The 13,343-nt window shown below is 44.8% G+C and overlaps 1 protein-coding gene across 4 annotated transcripts in view; it reads left to right on the top strand.

Annotated features, from left to right (window-relative positions):
* Positions 1–733: 733 nt before the first annotated feature.
* kcns3a (potassium voltage-gated channel, delayed-rectifier, subfamily S, member 3a) overlaps positions 734–13,343 on the top strand; it is a 33,551-nt gene continuing 20,941 nt past the window's right edge. For 3 of the 4 annotated variants that reach the window (XM_038800145.1, XM_038800144.1, XM_038800141.1), the window contains exon 1: positions 734–928. The gene's annotated coding sequence lies outside the window, so the exon portion shown is untranslated. Of the gene's footprint in view, positions 929–2,819; positions 3,006–13,343 lie in introns of all 4 variants that reach the window. The other variant, XM_038800142.1, reaches the window with a different exon arrangement.

Below are 13,343 nucleotides of genomic sequence, written 5' to 3'. Positions count from 1 at the left end.
TAAGCACTGTGCTACCGCCTTGTAAGAGAGCCGTGCAGACACGCTGAGCCTCATGGCCTCCTTCTGCGCTGTGAAATGTCAAACTAGTTACCAACAGCCAAATCGCAATTTTAAACTATGAAGTAGGTGCGTGTTTTTTTAATGTTGGCCAAAAGTGACAGCAGTCCAAAAGCGTGCCAGTCAAAACAAACTCCAGCTTTTATAGTTCGGAATTGAATAACTTCGCATCGATTCGACTTTTCCTGATGAATCATTTTAAACTAAGAATCAGCGTGTTTTCATCCTTGCTCACTGGATAGTCGTTTACTTTCGTGGTCCAATCGTGTTTGTTAAGCTATTTATTTATGCTTCCATACAAATGGAAAACTAAGTATGTGCGTTCCTAATGGATGTCAACTGGTTACGTTTGGATGTTTGCCAATGGCACACTGGGTTGGACAATTCCCACACTTGCTAATCCTGTCTGACCGTAAAATCAACACCGGTCTTTCAGCTACGCCGTTCAGTTGTTCCTGGTAAACTGATGGAACTCTTCAATACCTTCCTCCCCTCGATATTTTGCAGCCTCTTTTGGGATCCTTGCAACAGTTTCATTTTAATCAGGAGAGAGAGAGAGAGAGAGGGGGGGGGGGGGGGGGGAGAGGGTGAAGCGATTCGCCAATCAAACAGAGCAGAAAGGTAAGGACAAGCCAATCGGCGGGCGAATGCGCAAAGTCCCTCCCCTGGATATAATCCGGCGCCCGGACTGCAACAGCAGCAGCGCTCAGAGCTTGAAGCGGAACATGGGGAGCGACCAGCTTCAAGTCACATGCGTTATATTTCAATTAAAACGACCGGGATGGACTTCAAAGGATGTTGTGTATTTTTGCAACTGCGTGGCGAAAGTGTACTTTTGGACAAATGCCATGATATCAAAAGCCAAAGACAGGTAATAAACACATACATGCATTCTTATATTTCAAAGTTATCAATGGCCGTGTGCATACTCTTTAGTTAACTGCTTTGTTAATTTTGTAGCAGCAATTGTTGGCAATTTTTCGCGGCATGAAATTTCATCTGACAAATTTACTTTACAGATTTAAGATTATGTTAATAGATTCCACTAGATTTCAGCTTCCAAAAGTCTTAAACAATATCCACACACCTGTATTGTTGGATTTCCAGCTATAGATTTGCTGCAATTCCTACACTACTTGGCATACGCCCACGATTTAACTAACGTATTGCATGTTAGATGGGCCTTATCATAACCTCAACCTTTTGAAGTAAACTTGAGTATGGTTGGCTGCATTATATATATCCTGTAACGTTATCTGAAACTATTTGTTTGAATTTAAAAGTCTTCCCAAAAACCCCATGTCACGCTAATAGTGATTTCCAAACTCTTCTGCGCACTTTCTTTAAATCGCTCACACTCAAGCGGAATCGTCTGCCTGCATTTTTCGCCTGAAACGCGCTTCTTTCATATTCTAATTTGGGGATCTGCCTCGCTTTTCTACATCTTCCAGTACTTTGCATTCTCCAGTTTTGGAGGTCGCTCAAGAAACGCACCGAAAATGATCTTGCAGTACAGTTGCTGTGTTTTAGGAAAAAGCCAAAATGTTGACATTCACTCAGTAGTTGGACGAGCCGCCTGGTGTGAGATTTCAAGTTCAGTTTTGCTACATTATTCAGTGATTCACACATGCTAATATTATATGTTGTAAAATTCACCGAAGTTCAAGACTCAGGGACTGAAATATCAATGTAATTATCGGTTATAATTTGGCGTTTATCCTTTGTCATTGTCCTTTGTGGCATTAGCAACTATCGACAATCTTAACTTGGCAAGTTTAGAATAGGTAGATAAAGTGATCTTGACCCACTGAACAGTCGAGTATTTGGACTGCATCGGTGTGCTGTGTCTCCTGTACGCTCGGATAGCCGAATGGGCAAATGTTCTTCAGCAACATGATGGATCAGAAAGAAGTTATGCGGTGTAAACGAGCAAATAAATGGTCCTTACTACGAGAGGAATCCGGAAAGTGAGGTATCTCTCCCCTGTTGTTGTAAAACAATGAGGGGGGAGACGATTTCGAGGTCGTTCAATCCAAAGATGGGGCTGAAGTTTGTAATGCTAAATTCTGAGTTTAGTTATTCGGCATTGGTCCATTCCCCGTGACAGCTCGACGTATTACATTTTGGTTCATTGGAGCCATTATTTATATATGTGAATCCATAATAAAATGATAAAAATGATATGATGCTCTCAGGACGAGGATTCTGGACGCTTATTGATTTTTCTTCTGATTTGCCTGCCCACTTTTTTCAAGGGGATGCTCAATTTCTGTAACAGCGTGAAAAATTCCCGTTTTGCTATTGTTACCCAGTCATTTGTCAACAGTGTACCCATCTGCCTTTATTTTAAACTATTTATTTTCGAAGTAGCGTTGTTTATAAACTCGACGAACAGTTGTTTCAGGTGATTCGAGTAGAAACCATCCGCCCTTTTTTATGACTGGTGTTCGATTTTATTGTTGTACAAATTCTACCATGACTTTGCGCCAGAAAAGGCAGCCAGGGATAATATTGCACAACTTTAGAACGGTGAGTAGTAAGAACTACCTTTATTCCATCCCATTTAATATCCAATGGCCCAGAATTTACTGGGAAAATAACGGTCAGTTCATGGGGCACACGATTATTAGTCTGTGAAAGCTGCCCCCCCCCCCCCCCCCCCAGCAATTTCTGCCCGGTGGGATTGATACCATGTGATACTGAATGATCAGAAATCGATCGTCAGCTAACGCCACTCCCGCCTTTTCGTGTTCCCAAACCAGGAGTACATCATCATTGCGTGTTGAGCTGTTCCTGGATTTGCGCCGTAAATATGCATCAAACTCGTTGCAGAAAGTTAGGGCTGCTGTTTCAAGGCGAAACGGGGTGATTTATGGCCGTGAGAGGCCACTGAACCCTGGAGGCCCAGGAAGGGAACACAGTAAACTTGTGAACTCTCACCCCTGCAGGTAGTTCATTTTTGTTACAAGTGTTTACAATTTAAACGTGTACGTGTTTTCTTCCCTTTCCTCCTTTTCTGAATGCGACCTTTGTTTCCCTCTTTATTTCCTTTTCTGCTTTTGATTTGATTGATTTACACTATTCATTTCTGGCTGCACTTGCGTCTCTATTCTTGCATTTAATTAGTTCAGGAGATACGTTGTTGGCCACCATTATTCGCCAGGGTTCCAGATGTCCAGTTCAGCTCCCCCTTTCTGTTCTGATCACTCTTCCAGCAATAATGGGAGGGAAATCATGCAGCTCATGGTGCTGACCGCCAAATGCTCTGCTCCAGCAAACGTTTGGGCCAATATAATAATAAACAAGTGAGTTCGGATCATGGACTGAAAACTTCTGTTCCCTCTTCACAGATGATGCTTAACATGCCCAGTATTTCCATCTCGAGTAAAAGGTGGCATATACCGAGATACCTATTTGAAGCAACATGCTTGAAAGGCCCACAAAAATCCATCTCGAGTATTTTCTGCTTTATTTTGGATTTTCAGCATCCCCAGTATTTTGCTTTTATGTAGCATAGAGGTGGATTACATTGTCTGCTGATTTGCCCGATAATAGTATAATGCGTTAATCATAACAAAACAAATCTAAGAGATTTTTGTGGGCCTTTTAAACATGTGGCTTCAAGTAGGTATCTCGGTATATGCCACTTTTTACAATCAGCTACAAAGTGCCACTGCAAGCATCATTTGTTTGTTCTTTAGAATTGTAAGTGTTATATGATAGGAAGGGTTTAGGGAGTTGACAATGCAAGCCACTAAAATTAACTCGAGTATTCACAGTCAATAATTCAGACTGCCTCCCATCTGCGTGGTTCATTCCTTCACTGATTAAACTTGCCAGCCGGAGATAGCCACGTTTTGATATTTCAACGGTGGTTCTGAAACAATAAAAATATTCTAGTCATAATGCTATTGGGATGTTAGTTGTATGTTTATCACTGTAATATTAATATTTTACAAAGTTTGTGACAAATTGTTTCTAATATTCTACAATAACTTCTTTTGATTTTAATTTTGCACTACTATGGCCTCGCTATCTGCATTTAAGCTGGGATAAAGGTAATCAGTATTGGCCACTAGCTAAATACATAATGTAAAATTCAAACTTATTAACCAAAGAAGGCTTACCACATTGTTTTTCCTGTCTACCAATTCTCGGCACATCAGACATCCATGCAGAGAGAAACAGAATTAATGGGTGGAATTTAATGCAATGCTAGCGGCATGTTTGGGGGTGGGTGGGGGTCATTTAATTGGGAAGGAGGGTGTTGGATGGGGAGTTGGCTGCATTTCTGTAAGCACTGAGTGGGAAGTCTTGTGTGGATGGCCATCAAATGCCTATTTGAGGACCTCCTCCCACCACCATTGGTATTTGGCAAATGATGGACGGGGTGTGGGGTTCGCTGTGCTTTAAACCTGTCAGGCTTGCTTAAGGTATCCTGGGGAGGATCCTCATTCTCAATGATTTATTGAGCGAATGAGCATCGGTAAAGGGGATGCCCCATTGAAATCCACCCCCTTGCCCTTTCCTCTGATCTCCTTTAACCCCTCCTTCCATGATCCCTAACCTGTGACCTCTATCCTGACCTCACTTGTCTGTGGCATGGGTCCCTCAACGACCCTGGGCCTCTGGTGGGTGCATTACCTGCAGCTGATCCTGTTGGCATTGCTTGCAGTGGAGAACTGTCCACTGACAGCTCACAAAGGGAGATGAAATTTCCACCTCCTATGGCTCTTAACAACAAGGAAGGCCTAATGGTGGCCAGTTATGTCCCTGTAGGCACTGACTACAGTGGACCTTCCCCAACGGAGACGATGCAGCTTCCTTGCAAGTTCTTCAGCTGGTTGGTGAGTCCTCTGTCACTTGGATTCAATTATGCCCAATGATTCAGGTTGATGAGGTTTTATCAGAAATGTTTAGAATTTCCTTTCACAAAAGAAAGAAGTGCATTTATAATAATTGCTTATTGTCACAAGTAGGCTTTAATGAAGTTACTGTGAAAAGCCCCTAGTCGCCACATTCCGGCACCTGTTTGGGGAGGCCGGTATGGGAATTGAACCCGCGTTGCTGGCATTGTTCTGCATTCCAAGCCAGCTGTTTAGCCCACTGTGCTAAACCAACCCCCACACTAAAGCTGTTAAAATCAATAGTAAAGGAGCTTACAATCATAATATCAGAATAAAGGTTTCCTGTCTGGTACTGATCAATTAATGTATTAAATAATTTTCTTAAACGTAGTGTAATCTTAAATTAGGCTGCTGTTAGCCGTTCCTTCGAACTGATAAAAAAAACAGCTAATTGTATTGTGGCTATAAAAACAGCTTGCAGCTGCTTCAACTCAACACTCAAAGGAACTCCGTCACAAAGCAATAAAACCATTTTGTTTCTTCATGAACAACTGCTTTCCTGTTCCCCAACTACCTTGACTGCTAATTGTCTAACATAAGTTGAACTGATCCTTTTTTTTAAAATGAGAAAGGAATGAATTCCAAATATGTTACAAATGCTCAAAATTCTACAGGGTGATCCCTAGAACTTCATCCTACAACGTGGGGTGCTCGATATACAGTAGAGACAGACAACGTACAAGTGGAAAGCACAAGATATTTCCAAAGTTACTTTACCATCTGCTGTTGCGGTGAACTGCTGAACAGATTAGTTGTTCTCTGGCTATCACTTAGCCATGTTTAAAACATTTCTTTCAGTCAAGATTACTAACACTGGGACTTAAAATGTTGTTGTGGGATGTCTGAAATTCACCTGTCCACTACTTTAGCATGGGATAACAATGCTGCTTGAATGGTTGAAAGATCTATGTGTTGGCAAACCTCAGGAACTCGAGTATAATCTAGAACAAACTAATTTTTAAAATTATTAACTCCCTTTCCCCTTGCAATTTTGCATTAATTGTATTTAATTACTTTACTGATTTTTGACATTTTCCGAATCAGTTTTGAAAGGAACAATAATGTCTAGATGGCAATTCATTTTGATTGTTTCCCAGATGATAAGTGGGGAAATGAAGTACTTCCTGCAACAAATCATAGTGAGCAGGATTTATGTTCCATGGCTTGGGATTCACAATTGTCACAATTTCACTTTGGGACATCTCTCACCTTCCACTTGCAGACTAGTGGCTGCATCATCCATGTCCTGTACAGATTCAGATGAACATAGTCTTCTGTCTTCATGGGTTATCGAGACCAGGGGTGGATGAGTGATGAGGTGTTGGTACTTTATACTACATGCATGCCACAATTGTATTTCAGCTGCATGACTATCAACTGCTGTTTACCACAGTGACTGGCACGGTTAAGCACTTTAATGACTGATATTTCAGGTTCTTGTGAATGGGAAGGTTGATTTTCGTCATGACCTTTTCCATCTTGCGGAGCACATTGACATCATGGTGGGACAGCACGGTGACTCAGTTGGAGTGGACATTGTTATTATTAATACTGTCTCATGGTGCTATTCAGTTGTACATCTGCAATCTTTGTACGGTAGCTCTGGGACCTGGAAGCAGTAGTATTCTGTAGTTGATAAGGCTAGGATGTAGACATTCTAGGCTAGTGCACAGTCAATTCCAGCCCTACAGACCCCAGAATCCCACCACAATTGAACTAACCAATAATTTGTGTATCGTTTCTGAGATCTTTGACCCTTGACTGCTCCAATGACTTACAGGCACCCGATTTGTAAGTGAAAAACAAAAAAACTATTTCTTTGTGTTATGGGCCAGGATTTAGAGAACCCCAAAGTGTATCATGGAGTTCACCTCACCCACAACTTTTAATAGATTGTGGTATGGGAGCACACGGCCCACTCTACAGGAGTGGTACAGCAGAAATGGAAAAGTATTTTTTTAAAGTAAAACAATGTTCAAGTTGACCTTTTTAACACATAGTGAAAATCTTAGCAACCATTAACTCAAATACAATCCCCAAAGAATACAACACTAAGTAATCCTTTAAGCTTTCCTTTTAACATCCATAAGACTTAAAACACCTTTTACCAGAAGCACATCAGGTTAAAGTCATTACTGTTACTAGTTTTAAATCACCAGGATTGATTTACAGTCTTTAGATTACAGAGAGACTAATATACCTTCTGGCTGTGACTGCAGCTATCCAGCTCTGAAAATGACCCACCCTGCAGGAAACAGCCTAAAACTGGCAGACAGCCCAGCTCCACCCACTCTCTGACATCACTGCAATAATAAACACCCATTTAAAGGTACTCTCACTACAGATATTTATATACATAACCATTTATAAACACCCATTTCTTAAAGGTACTCTCACATGACACCTCCCCCCCAAGAAAAAAAATTAAACCATCAACGTCAAGGTGGTTTAAAATTTCACCATTTCACTATCTTTAAAGAAATGCACACAGTAAATACACTTTTTCGCTTAAAAAAAACACGCAAACAGGTATAATAATATAGTCCAGTTTTTTTTCCCGTTTTTCTTCCTCCAACTGAAATCTTTCTCGATTGACAGTCTCTGTGAACAAGACGGTCTCTGCACAATCCATCCATTTCTCTACACCTCGGCATTTCTCTTTAAAGTCAGATACTTTAGTTCAATCTGATCACAGAGTCCCTTGTAATTCTCCAACACAGGAGCATTGGTTATCACATCTTTCATGCAGTCAAATGCCTGTTGAAACTCCGCTGTCCACTGGAATGTTTTACGTTTCTTCAGCAAGTCCATCAGTGGAGCAATCACGCTACAAAACTTCTGCACAAATGTTTGATCAAATCCACTCATGCCAAGAAATCGCATTATTTCCCTTTGTCTCGAGGGTATTGAAAACTCATCAATAACTGTTGGTTTCACATCCCGTGTGACCATTCGACCCTGTCCAATTGTAAGGCCAAGGAAAGTGACTTGGGCCTTTCCAAATTCACTTTTGGCTCGGTTTATCACTAAACCCGCCTCCTGAAGTCGACCGAATAACTCCATCAGATGTTTCAAATGTTCTGTCCATGTCTGGCTGAAAATGACCAGATCGTCGATGTATACCGCACAATTGGGTAATTCTGAAACAACTTTGTTAGTTAACCGTTGAAATGTGGCTGGTGCGTTTTTCATGTCAAATGGCATAACTTTGACTTGGTGTCCATCTGGAGTCACAAAAGCTGAAATCTCCTTTGCCCTTTCGGATAAAGGTACCTGCCATTAACCTTTAAGTAAATCCAGTTTGGAAATAAAAGCTGATTGTCCCACTTTCTGAATGCAATCCTCCAAATGTGGGATAGGATAAGAGTCCGTTCTTGCAACTGCATTACCTTTCTATAGTCCACATACAACCGTTGGGTACCGTCTGGTTTAGGTACCATCACTATGGGTGAGCTCCATTGGCTGCAACCCACTTCAGTTATGCCATTTTTCAGCATACTCTCAATCTCTTTGTTAACCTGTGCCAATTGTAAAGGGTTAAGTTAATATGGATGTTGCTTGATTGGAACAGCATTTTCCACATCTACATCATGTATAGCCATTTTAGTAGTTCCTAATTTATCTCTACAAACTTGCCCACGTGATATCAATAACTCTTTCAGGTCAGTTTGTTTTTCCTCTGGAAGATAAATCAACAATATCCCAATTTTTAAGAACATCCTCGTTTTCCAATTTAATTTGATGTATGTCAAATTCACAGTTATCTTGATTTGGTTTGTCACTTTGAGTTAGAATCATTAAAACCTCCTTATTCTCTCCTTCCCTTTCAAAGTACCTTTTTAAGCATATTCACATGACACCCTTGGTGAGTCTTTCTTCTATCTGATGTTTTTACCACATAATTCACCTCCCTTAGATGAGTTGTTCAGATGGAATGCTGACACATCTGTCTTCTCCTGGAGGGGGTGGAGATATCAGATACTGATAGATCCAGATTGCTTGAAAGAATCTTGCTGTCTGTAGCATGTTGGGGTGATTTCTCCATTTGAGGTACTATGGGCAGATTTCGGCAGGCCGGGTCCTCTTGCGGCCGGCGCCATGCTGTATGGCATGGCCACCGCCGTGTGCATGTGTGGCCAACGACCCGGCCATTCTGCGGCCATATCCACAGGTAAAGCTGGCGTGGCTGCGAGCCCCCCACTTGGACGATCGGTGCGGGTGTGGCGCAGATTTTTTGGTTGTAAGCCCAGACAGACCCTGCGGACATAGCCATAGAATTAGAGAATCCAGCTCTATAATATCCTTCTGGAGGTGAATTGCAACCGATTTACGATCCCTCTGGGAATGCAAATCGGCAAGCAATTCTGTATCCCTCACCGTGAAAATTTATGCATGGCATGGAATATCTCACCATTGGGCCGCCATTTTGAGCGGGTGGTCAGATAGCGAAGCCACATGGTCGACCACCCTCTCCCACTGCAAACCCCCCCCCCCCCCCCCCCCCCCTCCACACACACACGCACACAGGCTCCCCTGACCTCCAGAAGCTAGAGAGAAGTCCAGATGGGCAGTAAAAAAAATTACAGCTGTAACCCTTACTTTCACAATTTATAAAAAAAAACAAAAAAAAAGGTCAGCATGGTGGTTAGCATAAATGCTTCACAGCTCCAGGGTCCCAGGTTCGATTCCCGGCTGGGTCACTGTCTGTGTGGAGTCTGCACGTCCTCCCCGTGTGTGCGTGGGTTTCCTCCGGGTGCTCCGGTTTCCTCCCACAGTCCAAAGATGTGCGGGTTAGGTGGATTGGCCATGCTAAATTGCCCGTAGTGTCCTAAAAAGTAAGGTTAAGGGGGGGGTTGTTGGGTTACGGGTATAGGGTGGATGCGTGGGTTTGAGTAGGGTGATCATTGCTCGGCACAACATCGAGGGCCGAGGGGCCTGTTCTGTGCTGCACTGTTCTATCTATCTACTTGAAAACTCCACATGTCCATTTCTGGAAGGAGAGCAGCTGTGACATGCCTCTTGACCCCACCGATCCATTAGCTGCAAGCCATTCATAACTTTCTAGTAGTGGGCTGTGATTCACAGCTTTCACAAACCAGCCGTAGCCTTGATTCTTCATCCCTCTTCATGGGTCAGCAACTCTTAAGTGGTGAAGCGTCAAACATTGACCACATCAAAGAGAGGCATGTGCATTCCAAGCACTACGTGTAATCCAATTACTCAAGCATGTGATTGCACTGCACTTGCCTCTCTATGATGTGGTCAGTATTTGTAAATGTTGACTGTGCCTAGGTCTTCCTCCCACCTTTCCCGTGTCTTGTCCACCGGTGCCCTTGCCTTCTCTCGCAGTTGTCTGTACATGTCAGCATAGCTACCGTCCCCTAGTTAAGATTTTAGAAGTCTGTGCAGTAGGGTGTGTTCCTTAGTTGCATGTACTGAGCTTGTTCCCTTTCGGGAGCTGGAGCTCGTCCATTATTTCCTCCAATGTCGCTACTCTGCCGTCAACATATAGGTACCCTACCATCAGTACCCCTTTGGCCTGTCTCCACCTTTTTAAATTAGGCATCTATTGTTATGGGGTGAATTTATTTTTTTTGCAGATGGGGGCCACAGTGGACAATGCACCCAAATGGAAATGGTGCCTGAGTTGATTTTGCGTCCTCAAGTGGCCACCATCACCGGGCTGGGGGAAATGGGAATGGGGCTGTGGCCAGTGCTCACAGGAATGTCCCCATGCAGGAGGTCTCTTCTGTTCTCGCCCATTCTGCCTTCGGCTCCTTGATTCATCCATGTACACTTTCTGCTTTGGCCACCCAGGGTAGGATAATATTAATAACCACTTATTTTCACAAGTAGGCTTCAATGAAGTTACTGTGAAAAGACCCTAGTCGCCACATACAGGCGCCTGTTCGGGGAGGCTGGTACGGGAAGGAGTTTCGTCAGGCCCAAGCCCTCCATGTTCCTCCTTCTTTGTTGGACACTTTTATGTATCCCAGGGTGCTTTCAGCCCCCCCTCCTGCATACATATGCACACATACACAAATGCCATGATTAGTTTGTCTACTTTGGTGAAGAAGGCCTTGGGGATGAAGATTAGGAATGAACTGATAGGAAATGGAATCTTGGCAGCATGTTCCCTTTGATTGTCTCCATGCTCATAAAGGTCTCCCGTTTCTGATGGAGCTGGTTCATTGTTCAGGTAAAATTCAATTTGTAGCTTTTCCCTCCCTACCAGTAGTTCCACGTTCCTTTTGCTAAACCGTATGGGCACCCCCCCTCGACCTTTTTTCAAAAGCACACTTGGTAGGTCTGTCCTATCCAGCTCTTTCTCACCCTGAGTCGGTCCTTCTCCCTCAGGCGTGTCTGTTGAAGAAGACTATGCCAGCCCTTGGGCTTTTTAGATGGGCGAAGACTCTGGATCTTTTCATCAGGCCATTCAGTCGAAAATGTGAACCTGTCAGACGAAATGGCAACGCCTCTAAGTTGACTTCTATTATCAGTTGGGAAGCACTCGCTTTTCTCCAGCATCGTTGCGCTCTCACACTCTCAAAACGAGACTGGTAACTAGCGAGAGAGGCCGAAAACGAAAACCGGGCCAGGCACCAAACAGTTTGCGATGCACCGGCTCGCTCCCTGTAGCATGACGAGAAACCAATTATCGCCACTTCAGCCCTATTCCATATAACTAACAGGAGCGACCCCATATCCAACGGCCTCCTGTTATTCAGCAGCCTCCCATACAGGTGGTCACGCTGGCACCGAGTAGTACTCCTTTTTAAAAATGTTTAACCTGATAGAAGAACTTCTGCGGGGAGCCGAGAAGGTGAGTAGCTATCTTTGCTCACAGGCAAAGAGTCTGGGGGTGCTTTGCTTGCTGTCCCAGTACTCGGCTGGGGGGGGGTTTGGGGAACCCTCGGCAATGCCCACCTGCGACTGGGACAAGCTCCGCAGCGAGTCAGCCATTCCCATCTGAGATTGGGACATCGAGGTCAGCCTGATACTAGGTCACATCCCCAGCGAGTCGGACATTCTGTTGAGACCCTCAGCCATGGCCGTCACCGACTGCGCCGCACCTTGGACACCTCCACTAATGATGCCAATGTCATGCACCACACCAGGCTCTCCACTGCGCTCGCCACCCTAGTATTGTTGATCTTGGTGCCACTTATTGCCAGTGACATCCATGAAGTTACTGTGGACTCCTCCAATGGACTTGCTAAATGTTCCGTGCATTCCCTAACGTCTTCATCAGCTCCGGGTAAGCCTATTCCATAGGCTTATCATCAGGCTGCGACCCAGCTGAGTCCTGGGATCCAGCAGACCTCCGGCTGCTGTCTTGCCTGCGTGTTCCTGCCTCCACCTGATGTACATCAGCAATAGTGCTGCTCATCAGATTGTGTCCCAGAAGCCTGTCCACTAACGTTTCCCACCGAGGTGCATATATCTGCGCTGGTGGAGGGTGAGGATGACAGCTGTGATGCATCGATCGTGACATCCTCGGTGGTCTCATGGGCGGCAGGGAAGGGAAGGGGGGGCACCCCTGATGGCTGACATCGTCAGCTCGAGAACTTGCGGGAGAATGGGCATGTGATCAATGGGAGGGATGGGTCAGTCAGTAAGTCAATAACAACTCCCGTTTGACCTGTCCTCTGGGTGGGGCACAGTGGATCCTCCCCTCTGAAGCATGCAATGTGATCTCCATATTGTTAACCACTCTGTCCTTGGCTACCCCAGTCATCTCCAGGCCCCGTTTCTTGGAGGTGGTAAGTATTCGTATGTCTGGCATGCCTCCATAGGGCCCTCTCCCAGCAATTGTGGGAGAACCTCTCGTGCGGAAAGATAGAGGGCATCTTTAGCTGTACGCATGGTTCAAAGTGGTGGGTGGGGGCCGCAAGAAGGAAGGGTTGGGGGTGTGTGAAGGGAGGGTTGGGGCCGCATGGAGAGTTGCTGGTGGGTGCTCGTGTGAGGGCGGAAAGTTTTGGTGGGAGTATTGGGGGCATTCGTGTCAACTCACCTGTGCTGCCCGGTATGTTGTTGAGATTCTTGCGGCAGTGGAGGCCAGTCCCCTGGTCAGACTCCCCAAGCTCACGGCCACCGCCACTTTGTCCCAGGCAGCCCTGTGGCTCACCCTCTGGGACCCTTGAGGGAATAGGTCATCCCTCCTGGCCTCCACCGCATCGAGGAGCCTCCCCAGGTCTGCATCCCCGAATCTTGGGGCTGATCTTCTCAGCGCCAGTGCTGCGAGCTGAGGGGGTTGGCCATGCAACTGCTGTTTTAATGCTGCTCGACCTTGTTAACGAGGTGTTGGCGAGCGCAGTCCCAGCGAATTAACTGGTGAGCCTTCATTTGTGGCGTGAAGCCCGTGAGCCTCGTTCAGTG

The sequence above is a fragment of the Scyliorhinus canicula genome, chromosome 6, assembly GCF_902713615.1.
Source record: "Scyliorhinus canicula chromosome 6, sScyCan1.1, whole genome shotgun sequence".
NCBI classification, from domain to species: Eukaryota; Metazoa; Chordata; class Chondrichthyes; order Carcharhiniformes; family Scyliorhinidae; genus Scyliorhinus; species Scyliorhinus canicula.
Note: the sequence above shows the minus strand (reverse complement) of the source record. Positions and strands in the feature narration are given on the sequence as shown.